Source organism: Papio anubis, chromosome X (genome assembly GCF_008728515.1).
Source record: "Papio anubis isolate 15944 chromosome X, Panubis1.0, whole genome shotgun sequence".
NCBI classification, from domain to species: domain Eukaryota; kingdom Metazoa; phylum Chordata; class Mammalia; order Primates; family Cercopithecidae; genus Papio; species Papio anubis.
The window spans coordinates 34,707,208-34,723,778 of NC_044996.1; the positions used below are offsets into that span (position 1 = coordinate 34,707,208).

Below are 16,571 nucleotides of genomic sequence, written 5' to 3' on the forward strand. Positions count from 1 at the left end.
TGGGACTACAGGTGCGTGCCACCTTGCCCGGCTAATTTTTTTTGTATTTTTAGTAGAGACAGGGTTCGCCATGTTGGCCAGGCTGGTCTCGAACTCCTGACCTCAGATGATCCACCTGCCTTGGCCTCTCAAAGTGCTGGAATTACAGGCATGAGCCACCGTGCCTGGCCTATTTTAACCTTGAAAGTAAAATGTATATTTTTCACTACAGGTACACTGAACGGTAAAATGAATAACACCAAACTATATATTGGATGCCTTCTGTCTTTTCATGATCATGTGCTAACCAGGTGTTCATATTTTATTCAGCCAGAGTCTCATTCATCTGCTTAGCATTGGGCACCTTATGTATATTGATCCTAAACATAAATAAATCTCTGAGGATATCCTATTTTGGATTGTGACTTGTAGACTCAGGCCAACCTTGCTGCCTCTTTTTCACACTTGTTGAAAAGTCTGTGGAGAGCATAGTAGGTTAACAATCTCCAACTTTGGAAAATGTACATGATGTGAAATTGGGGTGCTATGCTAAAAATCAATGTGTGGTAACTGAAAAAAAGGGAAGAGGCAGTAAGTTAAAAAAAAAAAAAAAATCTTAGAAGTTATATCGTAATGTAAGGAGAAAGGTGGCCAGCCACAGTTAAGCCATAGGCAGCTTCCTGTTGCCCCAGTCAGGGCTTGGGAGATGCTAGCAGGTTTTTAAATTGTCTAGCTTTCATTTTTCAGTTTGTCTTCTCACCAACTGAAATCTCTCAGTACATTACTTTAGTTTAACTTGCTAGTATTTCTTAAAATATAATTTATCTTGTTATATTTATACTAATGTTGATTGATTCCCACTCTCCTAATTTTCTTTTATTTTTTACTTTTTTGGAAATTTGTAAATTATAAAGTAGTATATACCTGTTGTAACAAGACAAATAGTCCAGAAGTGTATTAAAGAAAGTTAAGTTCCCCTGCCCATGCCCTGAGGTAACCACAGTTAAGAGCTTGGTGTGTGTGTGTGAATGTTCTTCCTCATATTTTTTTTCATGCTCAGACCAATAAATATTATATGGGGTTGCTTTCTCCTCCTTTCCGCTCTTCCTTCCTTCTTACCTTCCTTCTTTCCTTCCTTTGAAACAGAAATGAAATAATTCCTCTGGAAGGATACCCAAAAAACTGATAATCAGGTTATCTTTGGGGAAGGAAACTGGGAGACTTGGGAGCAGAGGTGGAAGGGAGATTGAGTTTTGACTGTGTGCCTTTTCATTTTCTTTTATTGTTTATTTATTTAGTTAGTTAGTTAGTTTTGAGACAGAGTCTCGCTGTGTCACCCAGGCTGGAGTACAGTGGCACTATCTCAGCTCACTGCAACCTCTGTCTCCCAGGTTCAAGCGATTCTCGTGCCTCCCCAGTAGCTGGGACTACAGGCACCCACCACCTCACCCATCTAATTTTTGTATTTTTAGTAGAGACGGAATTTCACCATGTTGGCCAGGCTGGTCTCAAACTCCTGACCTCAAGTGATCTGCCCCCTTTAGCCTCCCAAGGTACCGGGATTACAGGCGTGAGCCACTGCACCCAAGCCTGTGTGCCTTTTTATACTGTTTGCCTTTTTCTCCTGTTTTTTTGTTTTTTTTGTTTTTTTTTGCCGTGGCCATGTATCATTAATTTAAAAAATTCTCTTCTCTATCAATTTTCTCTGAGGGTGCAGTGTTTTCTGTGACATTGCCTTGCCATTGGTGATATTTTTTTTTTTTTCCTTTTAATGACACATCTTTATTTCCTTGGCAATTTTTTTTTTTGGATTGGCTCTTCAGATCTGGTCTACTCTGTTGTGTGGGCTGGAGTGCAGTGGCACGATCTTGGTTTACTGCAACCTCCGCCTCCTGGGTTCCAGCGATTCTCCTGCCTCAGCCTCCTGAGTAGCTGGGGTTACAGGCGCCTGCCACCACACCTGGCAAATGGCTAATTTTTGTATTTTTAGTAGAGATGGGTTTTCATCATGTAGGCGAGGCTGGTCTTGAACTCCTGATCTCAGGTGATCCGCCCGCCTCGGCCTTCCAAAGTGCTGGGATTACAGGAGTGAGCCACTGTGCCTGGCCGGCAACTTTTTTTTTTTTTTTTTTTAAATGTTAAACAACTCTTGATAAAGTTCCGAAAGAAACAAACGAGATACAACCTTCCTTCTGTTTACATGGTACTTGCGATCCTGGAAAATGCCATGTACAAAAATACCGTGCAAAAAATGTTTTATCTTTAGGAGTAAAGCAAAGTTAAGTTCTCCACACAGATAATTGTAAACAGGTTTTCTACCTGCATGAATGTCTGATGGGATCTTTGAGAGCCATGAAGGATGCAGGACTGTCTTGTGCCTTGCAGATGTGCAGCTTCCCTGGCCTTTCTCCAGTAAATGACAGCAGAATACCCCAATCACTGTGGTACTCTTCCCCGCAAATTTCCAAAATGCTTCCTAGGAGGTGGTGCTATTCTTGCTGAGAACCACTGCTCTAGCTGCTTCCTCTGATTGGAATGTTCTTTTCCCAGTTTGCAGAGTTGATTTCTTTTTGTCATTCAGAGCTCAACTTAAATGTTACCTCCTCTCAGAGGGCTTTGCCTGACTGCCTAATCTACAGGGCCCTCATTCAGTCTACCACATTGCCCCATTTCAATTCTCTGTATAGCATTCATCCCTGTCTGCTGTTTTCCTTTCCTGTCATTTTATTGTCTGTTTCCACCTACCAGAATGTAAGATCCTTGAGGGAAGGGATCTTGTCTCTTGTTCACAGCAGTGTCCTTGTTACCTGGAATGGTGGCTGGCACATTAGTGCCCAGCAATCATTAGATGAAGGAAGGAAGGAAGGGAGGGAGGGAGGGAAGGAAATCTCTTCTTCAGTTGTACAAGTTGCAAAAGATTGGCAGAACATGATGTCTTCATGAAATGGTTTAAGTTAAATATGATAAATACCAAATTATTAGCTTAATTCACAAGATCAGTAGACTCATCAATTTGCAGCAAATAATATCAACCTCCTCAGAAGTTGGATATTTGCTATTTTAAGTTCCTAGCCACATCTGTAATTTTAAAAAGAACTGTGATATTTGCAAAGACACTTGCTTTGTTCCCAGTCATCATTTTCACTCTGTCTTTGGCAGCAGTTTTGGTAAGTGTGTGAACAATGAATTCAGCAGGTCTAACCTTTGCAATTCAGTACAACCTTATAAAATGTGGTTTCCACAGCTTTTGCCTTTGGCCTGTTGTGTTTAGGTGATGATGAAATGTCCTTCTATTCTGCTTCAAAATTTTTGATGATATTTGAAGCAGGAAGATTTTGTATCAAAATATATGAGCCTTTTCATTTATTCACTCACTCATTCACTCATTTATTCATTTACTCATTCCGCAAATGTTTATTGAATACTTACTCTATATCAGGAACTGTGCAAGTGATACATATGTCACATAATGGAGTTTAATTTTCTCTCATTACCAGGTGATATGGTTTGGCTGTGTTCCCACCCAAATCTCATCTTGAATTGTAACTCCAACAATTCCCTCATGTTGTGGGAGGAACCCACTAAAAGGTAATTGAATCATGGGAGTGGCTCTTTCCTGTGCTGTTCTCGTGATAGTGGATAAGTCTCACAAGTTCTGATGGTTTTAAAAATGGGAGTTTCCCTGCACAAGCTCTCTCTTTGCCTGCTGCCATCCACGTAAGATGTGACTTGCTCCTCCTTGCCTTCCAACACGATCGTGAGGCCTCCCCAGCCATGTGGAATTGTAAGTCCATTAAACCTTTCTTTTGTAAGTTGCGCAGTCTCAGGTATGTCTTTATCAGCAGTGTGAAAATGAACTAATACACCAGGCCATGGTAATCCAAATTTCAGTTATTTTTCATGGGAGTTGCATGATACTTTTGGTTTCTTTGCTGCTGTTTTGTTTGTTTGTTTTTGTTTTCAGAGACAGGGTCTTGCTCTGTCACCCAGGCGGGACTGCAGTGGCATGATCATAACTCACTGCAGCCTCCAACTCCTGGGTTTAAGTGATACTCCCACCTCAGCCTCTGCAGTAGCTAGGACTACAGGCATATGCCACCACGCCCAGCTAATTTTCAAAATTTTTTTGTAGAGATGAGGTCTCACTGTGTTGCCCAGGCTGGTCTTGAACTCTTGGGCTCAAGCAATCCTCCTCCTGCCTTGGCCTCCCAAAATGTTGGGATTGCAGGCATGAGCCACTGTGCCTGGCACTGCTGGTTTTTTTTTTTTTTTTTTTTTTTTTTTTTTTTTTGAGACGGAGTATCGCTCTTGTTGCCCAGGCTAGAGTGCAGTGGTGCGATCTTGACTCACTGCAACCTCTGCCTCCCGAGTTCAAGTGATTCTCCTGCCTTAGCCTCCTGAGTAGCTGGGATTACAGGCATGCACCACCACACCTGGATAATTTTTTTTTTTTTTTTTTTTTTTAGTAGAGATGGGATTTCTCCATGTTGGTCAGGCTAGTCTCGAACTCCTGACCTCAGATGATCTGCCCACCTCAGCCTCCCAAAGTGCTGGGATTATAGGCATGAGCCACCATGCCTGGCCAGTATTTTTTTTTTTACACCAGTAGATGGTCCAAGTGTTGGAGTGATACATCTCTAATAACTATCTGAAGACCTACAATTAAAGTAACATTTTTACCACACAGATTCCACCACTATACTTTGTGTAATTGATATACAGCATAATCACCATATTTTGTTGTAGAGTCCTAGGAATTTGGGCACATGTATAGACTGGTGTGACCACTACCACAATAAGGATCCAGAACTGTTCCCAACTTCTCATGTGCTGTCCTTTTGTAGTCAAGCCCTCCCCAACCCCCACCTGGGCAACCACAGATTTGTTCTCTATCCCTATCGTGTTGCCTTCTGAGAATGTCATATAAATGGAAGCATATAGCATGTAACCTTTTGAGACTGGCTTTTTCTTTTTTTTTTTTTTTTTTTTTCTTTTTTATTATTATTATACGTTAAGTTCTAGGGTACATGTGCATAACGTGCAGGTTTGTTACATATGTATACTTGTGCCATGTTGCTGTGCTGCACCCATCAACTCGTCAGCACCCATCAACTCATCAGCACCCATCAACTCGTCACAATACCTTTAAGATTTATCCATGTTGTGTTCATCAATAGTTTCTTCCTTTTGATTGCTGGATAGTATTCCATAGTATGGATGTACCACAATTTGTTTATCCATTGTTTTAGTTTGTGCTGCTACCACAAAATACCTGCGACTCGGTAACTTACAAAGAACAAAAATTTATTGCTTACAAATCTGGAAGCTGGAAAGTCCGTAACCAAGGTGCTGGCATCTGGTATGGTGAGTCCTTCTTGCTGCACCACCTCATGGCAAAAGGTGGAATAGCAAACTAACCAAATGCAACTTGAAGCCTCTTTTATAAGGGCCTTAGTCCCTTCAATGAAGGAGAAGCCCTAATGGCTTAATCACCTGTTAAAGGCACCACGTCTGGATGCCATCACATTGGCAACACCTTTATTTTGGAGGGGACACATTCAAATGATAGCATCCCTTCATCTGTTGATGGACATTTGGTCTGATTCTGGTTTTTGGCTATTATGAATAATGCTGCTGTGAACATTCATGTACAGGTGTTTGTATGAAAATGCTTCCTTTTATTTACTACCTAAAAGGTAGCATTCTATAGACATATCTTTGGCACTTTGCTTTTTCACTGTAACTTTATTTTAGAAGTCACTCCACTTCAGTTTGTAGAGACTTTTCTCACCTTTTTTTTTTTTTTACAGCCACATAGTATTCTATTGTATGGAGGTACCATAGCTTATTCAGCTATAAACCTATGTATGGACATTTATATTATTTCCAATATTTTGCAATTATAAGCAATGTTGTGATGAATGACCTTGTGCATATGTCTCTTTGGATTGTTAGGGGTTTATCTTCATCTACTGTGACACTTAAAAATCCTATTTATAGGCTGGGCATGGTGACTCAGCCTATGATCCCAGCACTTTGGGAGGCCAAGGCAGGAGGATCACTTGAGGCCAGGAGTTTGAGACCAGCCTGGGCAACATAGTGAGATGTCGTCTTTACAAAAAATTTTAAAAATTAGCTGAGTGTGGTGGTGTGCACCTGTAGCCCTAGCTATTGTGCAGGCTGAGGTGGGAGACTCCCTTGATCCCAGGAGTTTGAGGCCCTAGTGAGCTATGCTCCCCAGCCTGAGTGACAGAGCAAGACCTCATCTCTAAAAAATAAAAATAAAATAAAATCCCATTTGTAATCACTGACCCACGGTGAGTTTAACAGAAAACAAAACAGAAAAAATGAAGCACAGGCCCAACTTCTAGTAAAAACAATACACACTTTTACCTATTTCCTGTACTAAGGAGTTGTCAACTTTTATAAACCATGTGCTGGTGCACCAATGAAAAAAATGCATTGAAGTAGTATATGAACCTTCAAGATACAAGGTCCCATCTTGCTGCTCTGGGTTGTGAAGTATGTCCCAAAATGGCAGTGGTCATTTGCAATGGGCAGATCAAGGAAACATGAGGTGTGCGTGCTGGGTTATTGGCCATATGAATATTGAAATCACTGAGAATGGCAAGGGAAGTTGGAACAAAGAGGACAGAGAGACTGTGAGTGCAGAACTAAATTCTTCACAAATGAGGGTAGTGACTGGGAAGGTGATAGAAGACTGCCACCAGGAATGGGAGAGGATGATACAAGTGGATAGCATGAGCCAAGGAAGAGCTAGAGATTTCTCAGGAGGGAGGAGGAACGAAGATCAGAAAGTGGTCTTGGGGAGCGAGGAGAGCTGGAGCTCCACCTCCTGGCACTCCCTGAGGCATTTAGCTGTTGGGGGGATGAGAAAATAAACAACTTGCGCTTGAAAGGGGTCAGCAGACAGCCAAGGTTTCGATTACAGCAGGGATGGGGGAAGAATATCTTGAGAGATTTGAGGCTTTGGAATTTAACCCATCATAGACTTGGAGTGCTAACCTTAACTAAAATCTCTCTCAACCTAACCTGCTGATAAGGTCCAGCTGTTGGAGTGTGAAGTGTTCTTTTACTTCTAGGTCAGTTGGTATTTGTGGCAGCAATGAAAGGGGGTGCAGTGAGTCACTAGCCTTTTGCTACTGGGGCACTGGTGTTATCAGTAGAGGGTCTTGACTGCAAGCTGTCCAGATTCTTGAAGTTTTGAACAAGTAATTGGACAAAATGCACAGCAAAGCAAGGAAAGAATGAAGCAACGAAAGAATGAAAGCAGGGATTTATTTAAAATGAAAGTGTACTCCACTCTGTGGGAGCGGCAGAGCAGCGCTCAAGACCCCCGATACAGAAACTTCTTGGGTCCAAATAACCCCTAGAGGGTTCCCATTGGCCACTTGGTGTTCACCCCATGTAAATGAAGTGGTGGCCCACAATCAGAGGCTGAAGTGAAGTTACAAAGGTCATTCTCCTATGCAAACATCTGATTGGTGCAACCAATCAGAGGCTAAAGTGAAGTTACAAAGTTACACTCCTTTGCCTTTTGCAACCAGTGAGAGGTACTTTCAATTTCCCATCTGCCATCCAGAAAAGGTGGGGATTTGGAAAGGGAGTAGCCTCTGGTCCTTTTGTTACTTAGGCATGAAAAGTTAGGGTTTTCCTTTCAATTTAGTTCTAGGAAGTCAGTGTGAAATGGCCTTAGAGTCCATAACTCCAGTCCCTATTCTCCTGCCTCACTGGGAGTGGTTTTCAGTGTCTCTGCTGGGTGTTCTCCAAGGTTGACCTGAGGGCCTGGTTGGAGGGTCACAGGGTGGAGCTCCTCCTACCAGTGTGGCATGCATGGTTCTGGGGTTTAATGTCTGTCCCTAAACCACAGACTAGCCATATCTACCACAATATTGCCATCCTGTTGTTTTTGCATATAATTTGCATGAGATTTTGTTGCATTTAAAAGATATCAAAGGAAAACGCTGACTGACTACTTAGCTAGACTTCACCAGACAGCAGTCCCTGCTGTTGACTTCTTAGCTCTGCAGATCCAGAAATTCAGCTTTATCAGGGTACCCTGCAGCAAGCAGGCTCAGAAGGCTGACTCTTAATAACTACCAGTCACTCCTTGTTCTCCTTTGTTGGTTTTTCCTCATCTCCGTGACCTCTAAAATATTCAAATGCTCCAGGCTCACTCCTTGAGCTTTTTCTCCATTTAAACTGATTTCCATGCTGATCTCATCTAGTCTCATGGGTTTAAATGTCATCTATGTCCTGATGACTCCCAAATATATACTGTAGTGTTCCCTCATCTGAAGTTTCATGTTCCTCAGTTTCAGTTACCTGTGGTGAACTACAGTTTGCGAATATTAAATGGAAAATTCCAGAAATAAACAATTCGTAAGTTTTAAATTATGCACCATTCTGAGTAGTGTGATGAAATCTTGCTTTGTCCCACCTGGGATGTGAATCATCCCTCTGTCCAGTGTACCCAAGTTGTCCATGATACCTGCCTGTTGGTCTCTTAGTAGCTCTCTCGGTTATCAGGTGGAAAAAACAGTGTATATGTTGGGTTCAATACTATCCATGTTTTCAGGCGTCCACTGGGGATCTTGGAACAGTTCTGCAGATAAGAGAGGACTACTGTATCTCCAGTTTGGACTTCTCCCCGAACTCTGGATTCCCATGTCCAGATACCCCCTTAATAGCTCCACTTTTATATTTCATACACATCTCAATCATAAAGTGTCTCAAATGAGACCCCTGATCTACCCCATCAAATCTGTCCCTCCCTAACCTTCCCCATCTTGGCAAATGAAACCTCATTTTTTTTTTTTTTTTTGACACACAGTTCTTACTTCCGTCAGGAGAGCAGGAGGACACCTGACCAGGATGGAGATTGACGGCCATCTGCACCACCACCATCACGGTTTTCCATGTTAAAATGCATTTACCCCATTCCTACCTCGTGATCCGCCTCCTGCCTCGCCTCCCAAAGTGCTGGGATTACAGGGCTTGAGCCACGCTCGCCAGCACAAGTAATTTTTGTGCCTCAGCCTCCTGAGTAGCTGGGACTACATCAAGGCAAGCAATTCACTTGACAGCCCTCCTTTTATTACAGTGAGACAGGCTTCTTTCCCACCATGCTGACCAGGCTGGTCTCAACTCCCCTGACCCTCGTGATCCACCCACTCGGCCCTAAATTGCTGGGATTACAGGCATGAGCCATCAGACCTGGCAGAAACTTCATTCTTTGGTAACCTTGTGCCGTAAATCTTGTAGTCATGCTTGGATGACTCTTTTTCTCTTTTAAAACTATCATCCACACCTGTACCTTATTGGGATATTCTTAATGGGTCTTTCTTGCCTACGTTCCTCTTTACACTGTATTCTCAAATCTGCAATTAGAATGATTGATCCTTTAATTTTTTTTTTTTTAATCAAGACAGAGTCTTACTCTCTGTGGCTCAGGCTGGAGTGCAGTGGCATGATCTTGGCTCACTGCCACCTCCACCTCCTGAAAGCAATTCTGCCTCAGCCTCCCAGTATCTGGATTACAGGCACTACCACCACTCAGCTAATTTTTAGCCTTAGTAGAAACGGGGTTGGCACCATGTGCCACAGGCTGGTCTCGCACTCCTGACCTCAGTGATCCCTCCCACCTCTCTGCCCAGTGCTGGGATTACAGGCGTGAGCTACCCATATGGCTAACTGATCCTTTTAGCATGAAAGTCAGATGGTGTCACTACTGTTCGAACCTCCCATGACTCTAATGCCTCAAAGTAAAATCCAAAACTTAACATTGTTCTGCTGCAAGGCCCTACACACCTTCCTCCTTCTGCTCCCTACTGCAGTCCCTCACATTATCTCTGACTCCTCACCACTACTCTCCCCTCATGTCACTCCACCAGTCACACTGGCCTTTCTGCTGATCCACAGAACAGTTTACAGGCACTTTACCTCAGGCCTCTCTGCACTTAGTCTCTTCTGCCTGGAATGTTTCTTCCATAGCCATCTGAATGGCTACTTTCTTCACCTCCAGAGATTTTCAAATGTTTCTTCAGTGAGGCCTGAATACCTAGTTTAAAAATTGTAACCCCTAATCTTGGTACATCCCCATCCTCCCTTCCCCGCTTCTTTGTTCTCTATAGAATTCAATTTCACTTCATCCATCTCGACACTGTATATTTTTCTTCAAAACCTCTCTCTCTCTTTTTGAGACAGAGTCTTGTTCTTGTTACCCAGGTTGAGTGCAGTGGCACGATCTTTGCCTACTGCAACTCTTCTGCTCTCCTGTCATGGATTCTTCTGCTTCAGCCTTCCTGAGGTTGACCATAGGCGCCCGCCACCATCTGGCTAATTTTGTATTTTTTAGTAGAAATGGGGTTTCACCATGCCGTCCAGGCTGGTCTCAAACTCCTGACTCAAGTCATCTGCCCACTCACCCTCCCAAAGTTCTGGGATTACAGGCATGATCCACCACTCTGGGCTAAAATCTGCTCTTTTTTTTTTGAGACGAGCGCCTTGGCTCAGCCCAGGCTGGAGCGCAGTGGCCGATCTCAGCTCACTGCAAGCTCCTCAGCCCCTGGCTTACCATTCTCCTGCCTCAGCTCTCCCGAGTAGCTGACTACAGGCGCTCTCACCATCAGCCTCTGCTTTTTATTTTAGTAGAGACGGGTTTCACTGCTGGCCAGGATGGCCTCGGACCGGACCTCAAGATCCGCCTTCCGCCTCGCCTCTTTTGGGTCTACTAAGATGGGTGCTCTTAACAGGGCAGAGGTTTCATCTGGTATACTTCCATATTTTTGGCATTTAAAACTGTAGCCTACTAGGCACTCAATAAATATTTATTAAATATATGAATGAATGAATGATTCTACTCATAAGATACAGATACATATGAACCAAAATGTCTGTTTATTAATTGACAGTGAGAACTATAACTGTTAAGCAGACCTGAATACTCACATAGGATATTCAGGGAACCCTCTTCGCTTTAGGGAAGTCTTAAGGGGCTATCACACTGCAATAAGAAGTTAGTATAAAACACAACCTTAGAGCAAAGGGAAATATTAAAATACTCTTCATAGGTCTTCTATTTTATTTTCTTTTTTTAAATGGACCTGACATTGTGAGCATATCTTCACAGGTAATTCTACCAATCCATCTTCACTTTAGGAATATTCCTTCCAATTAGAATTATAGTATCCATAGAAGCTGCTCTGGGATCACTCCTGCACAGGGCTCTTTGGCTTTCTTTTATCCAGTTTTTTTTTTTTTTTTTTTTTTTTGAGATGGGGTTTTGCTCTTGTTGCCCAGGCTGGAGTGCACTGGTGGGATCTTGGCTCACTGCAACCTCTGCCTCCTGGGTTCAAGTGATTCTCCTGTCTCAGTCTCCCGAGTAGCTGGGATTACAGGCGCCCACCACCATGCCCAGCTAATTTTTGTATTTTTCATAGAGACAGGGTTTTACCATGTTGGTCAGACTAGTTTCGAACTCCTGACCTCAGATGATCTGCCCACCTCGGCCTCCCAAAGTAATGGGATTACAAGCGTGAGCCACCGCGCCCAGCTCTTTTATCCAGTTTCTATGTAGCAGAAACACGGATAACTTTTAAGTTTTGCACTTGAGCAAATGGGTGGATGGTGATGTAATTAATTGAGATACAGAAGGAATTTAAGCTTATTGATGACTTTATGTGAATAACTTAGACTGAAGGTGATGTGTCAGGATAAACTATAAAGAGTAAAAGCTTAGGTAAATCCAACTTTAGAGCTTGTTTCATGTTTTCAAACTGTTATATCAAAAGAAAAGTCTATTATGCCAGAGGCTATCCACCAATATCCACATGCTCCCTTACATTTCCAGGCTTTCTTTTTGCCTAAGTGGAACCATGTGGTTTTGTTTTGGCGAGGGAACATGTGTAGGATTGATAACTGCCACTTCTAGGCCTGACCCATGTAATACCCTTCATGATTTTTCATGCTATTAATAAATCTCTTTGCTGTTGTACAGCAGGAAGCAAAGGACTCTGAAATGGTGAAACACGATGCAAGGAACCTGTATCCTTGGGTTTCCCCTCAGAGGAAAACCACCCTGGACAGTTGCTCATACAGGAACCATCTCATGGGACTTTGTGTGAGTGAAAAATCAACCTTTGGTTAAGCCAATGAAATTTCAGTGTTTCTTTGTTACCACAGCAGTTTCTAGTCTACCTGACTGTTTCTGTTTGTGTTGGTATACAGAAATATCTGGCTGGGCGCAGTGGCTCATGCCTGTAATCCCAGAACTTTGGGAGGCCAAGGCGGGCAGATCACTTGAGGCCAGGAGTTGGAGACCAGCCTGGCCAACATAGTAAAACCGTGTCTTTACTAAAAATACAAAAAATTAGCGAGGTATGGTGGTGCGTGCCTGTAATCCCAGCTACTTGGGAGTCTGAGGCACAAGAATCACCTGAGCCCAGGAGGCAGAGGTTGCAGTGAGCCAAGATCATGCCACTGCACTCCAGCCTGGGTGACAGAGTGAGACTCTGTCTCAAAAACAAAAACAAAAACAAACAAAAAGACCAGCCTGGCCAACGTGGTGAAACCCCGTCTCTACTAAAAATACAAAAAATTGGCTGGATGTGGTAGTGCACACCTGTAGTCTCAGCTACTCGGGAGACTGAGGCACAAGAATCGCTTGAGTCTGGGAGGCAGTGGTTGATTGCAGTGAGTTGAGATTGTGCCACTGCACTCCAGCCTGGGTGACAGAGTGAGACTCTGTCAAACAAACAAACAAACAAAAAAAAAAAAAAAAAAAAGAGAGGAAGAAAGGAAAGAAAGAAAAAGAAATATCAGCGCTAATAAAGAAAAGAGGTTTGTTTGGCTCATGGTTCCACGGGCTGGAATGTTGGGCCTCTTGGTAAAAGCCTCAGGCTGCTTCCACTCATGGCAGAAGGCAAAGGGGAGCCAGTGTGTGCAGAGATCACATGGAGAGAGAGGAAGCAAGGGAGAGAAGGGGGAGGTATCAGTCTCTTTATAACAACCAGCTCTCATGAGAAGTAATAGAGTGAGAACTCACTCACCACTTCCCTCCCTAGGGCATTAATCTATTCATGAGGGATTTGCCCCATTACCCAAAGATCTCCTAATAGGCCCCATCTCCAACACTGGGGATCAAATTTCCACATGAGTTTTGGGGGAACAAACATCCAAATGGCAGCACTAACTAATACATCTACACACTGTTGACCACAAGAAAGCCCCCTCTACCTGAGCTACACATGAAGATTATGAGAAGCACTTAATGCTTGACAGTTATGTTAAAGGTTTTTTTTTTTCCAGCTTTGTTATGAGCTTAGGGTAATGACCATATATAACTACTTTTGCTCAAGGAAGTCACTGACTTCCCTAAGGAAAATTCATCACTTGACTGAGTTTCAAGAAAAATCTTGTGTCTTTCTGGAACAAAAACCCTTAATCTGAATGATCATAAGCATGATTAGGATTAACTTTACGCAGCCCAAATGTATGCTTATATGATAAGCTTCATCAGTGTTCTATCCTGCCAGATAAACTGAATGCAATGATTACAAAAACTGTAGCTGCAGTACACATGCCTTTTTTTTTTTTGAGACGGAGTCTTGCTCTGTCGCCCAGGCTGGAGTGCAGTGGCACAATCTCCGCTCACTGCAACCTCCGCCTCCTGGGTTCACACCATTCTCCTGCCTCAGCTTCCGGAGTAGCTGGGACTACAGGCACGTGCCACCATGCCTGGCTAGTTTTTTGTATTTTTGGTAGAGACGGGGTTTCACCATGTTAACCAGGATGGTCTCGATCTCCTGACCTTGTGATCTGCCCGCCTCGTCCTCCCAAAGTGCTGGGATTACAGGCGTGAACCACCGCGTCCGGCAGCACACATGCCTTGATGAAGATTGTGAGGCTGTGGTATTAAATGGTTTTCATTATCTGATTTTCCTAGTTGTGAATTAAACTGAAGAACTTGCTGAAAACATTTTGATCATAATGAAGAGACTCTTGAAATGCTTGATTAAGTGCATTCTAAAGAATTTCCCTAACGTGGATGGCAGTGGTGAGTGACTAATTGTGTCTATTTGGGTCTTCTAGGAAGCAGATGCTAATAAGGAGTTAGGAATGCAGGATGTTGATTGTGGCTAATACCTGTGAAAGATGAAAGGGCAGAGAGCAAGATTGGGTAGGAAAGGCATTCAAACTACGATGCATTATCTGACACATGTGAAAGGATAAGGGGTGGAAACAGAATTGGGCAGAGTTGCCTTAGATTTTAAGGCAGATATGACAAAGTCTTGGTCTCAACCCAGTGGGGAGTTCTGGAGGAAAGACTGCCTCTTAAAAGAGTCTCACATTGGGCAGAAGTGGCCAGGCCCTAGAACTGCCACCTTGCTTAGTTATTGAGTGGAGGCTGCCCAGGGAAAGCATGGTTTTGTCAAGAATACTGCAGCCAGTCTTGGAAGGTCCTGCAACCTGAGGCTGTAAGCTAACCTCACTTCTCATAGTTCCACGGCAAAGTCTTTCTTGATGGGAGCTCTGAGCTATGCAGCTCCATGCTTGCCACAGTCCACCCTTGGTGTTGCCTGGATTAACTTCAGAGTTCCTGTTCAGAATTCCTGTGACCCTCAGAAGGTCTTCCTGAGGGAAGACTTAGAAGAGGAGGTTAGTGAGAAGAACTACAGCTCATCTTGCTGCAGTTGGTCTCAGGGCTGCCACTAGGTTTCATTTTCTTCCTTCTCTACAATCCATTCTATATTTGTACTGATTTTCTGCCTGCTTAATCTATCCATTGTTGACAGAGGGGTGTTGAAATCTCCAATGATAATAGTAGATGTATCTAGTTCTTCTTGCAGTTCTATCAGTTTTTGTCTCATTTATTTTGATGCTTTGTTGTTAGGTGCATACACGTTTTAAGATTGTAGTTTTCTTGAGACTTGACCCCCATAATGCCCCATTTTATTTTATCTTTTTTCAGAATTGTAAAATTTTATTTTCCACACGTCAACATTCTTATTAATACGGCTTGATCGAAAAAAACTCTGACCATAAGCATGTTGATGATTTCCCTTTGGAACTGGTGAAGTCAGAAAAATAAAATATTTATTTTGAATATATAGCATCCAAAATATTCACTTAATGTGGCCTTATCTGTTTATATTCAAAGGCTTTCTTCCCTCAAAATAAAGGTTCTAAGATAAATTCAAGATTCCTTTGAATGAAAAAAAGAAAACCGGCTGGGCACAGTGGCTGAGGCCTGTAATCCCAGCACTTTGGGAGGCCAGTGTGAGCGTTTCACTCCCAGGAGTTCAAGACCAGCCTGGGCAACATAGGGAGACCCTGTCTCCACAAAATTGACAAAAAATTAGCCAGGTGTAGTGGCACGCTCCTGTGCTCCCAGCTACTCAGAAGGCTGGGGTGGAAAGATTGCTGGAGCCAGGGAGGTTGAGGCTGCAGTAAGCCAAGATTGATTGCACCACTGCACTCCAGCCTGGGTGACAAAGTGAGACCCTGTCTCGAAAAACAAAAATAAAACCTTCTAAAACAGTGAGCTTACAAAATACAACAGACTGTTAGACACACTTAGTGGTAACGTGAAAGTATGTTCACTGAAAAGAAAATTTGAAGCATGACCATAAACCTTTGTGAAAAACCATAATATGCCCTTTACTTCATTTGTTTTTAACTATTTTATAAATACCAAGAGAAATTGGACACAGTTTGTGATGAAACTTAGAAAAATTTCTTTTTCCATAAAATAAGCATGTAAGTCTTTCCCTTTGGCTGCTTCTTCCATTCCCCCTTCCCTGTGCTGAAGAGATATTGAGTTCTTCCAGATTTTTGCTTAGCTGGGTGGTTTCCGAACTCAATGGACTCTCCAGGTAGGTAGTTCCTGCACAGGGTTTTCCTGTCACTGGATCTATGACTTTTCCAACGTTGAAAACTATCTCAGCCTGTTCATGTTTCACATGCTTTGTTCGTGGAACAGGTAAAGCCTTGAGAAGCACAATATCCCCAGTTGTGCACTGCTGAAGGGCATTGTGAGCAAAGTAGGTTTTTCTCTTATTATAATGCTTTAATAAATAGGGATCCAGAACAAGCCTGGTCACTCTCACTTTAGCAGTCATTTGCATTTTTGTCCAAGTCACCTTCCCCACAATCCATTTGGCATGGACGGATGAATGAACCATGGACATTCTGTGGCTATGGTCACCTCCGCTACTACTGTGCAGCCACCTGACCTGTGGAGTGCCATTCACAGCATGATCCCCATTTTGTTCTTGATGACATTCCTTGTTCTGAAACCTACTTTATCTGATAGAAATATAACTACCCCAACTTTCTTTTGGTTAGTGTTTTTTTTTTCTTTTTGTATATCTGTGGCTATCTTTTTACTTCGTTTTTAATTTTTTTGTAGAGATGGAGTCTCACTGTGTTGCCCAGGCTGGTCTCAAACTCCTGGGCTCAAGCAATCCTCCCGCCTCAGGCTCTCAAAGAGCTGGGATTACAGGTATGAGCCACCATACCTTTGACTTTTAATATGTCTCTGTCTTTATATTAAATGTGGGTTTCTTATA

General features: G+C 42.8%; 1 long non-coding RNA gene and 1 pseudogene across 1 annotated transcript; one reads left to right on the plus strand and one right to left on the minus strand.

Moving 5' to 3' along the window:
* Positions 1–2,878: 2,878 nt before the first annotated feature.
* LOC108583846 lies at positions 2,879–15,279 on the plus strand. The gene is made up of 3 exons (XR_001898658.3): positions 2,879–3,567; positions 11,999–12,121; positions 13,946–15,279. It is a non-coding gene; the product is annotated as an uncharacterized LOC108583846 (long non-coding RNA).
* Positions 15,280–15,540: 261 nt separating this feature from the next.
* Positions 15,541–16,223, minus strand: LOC100999947 (annotated as a pseudogene).
* Between the last annotated feature and the right edge of the window lie 348 nt (positions 16,224–16,571).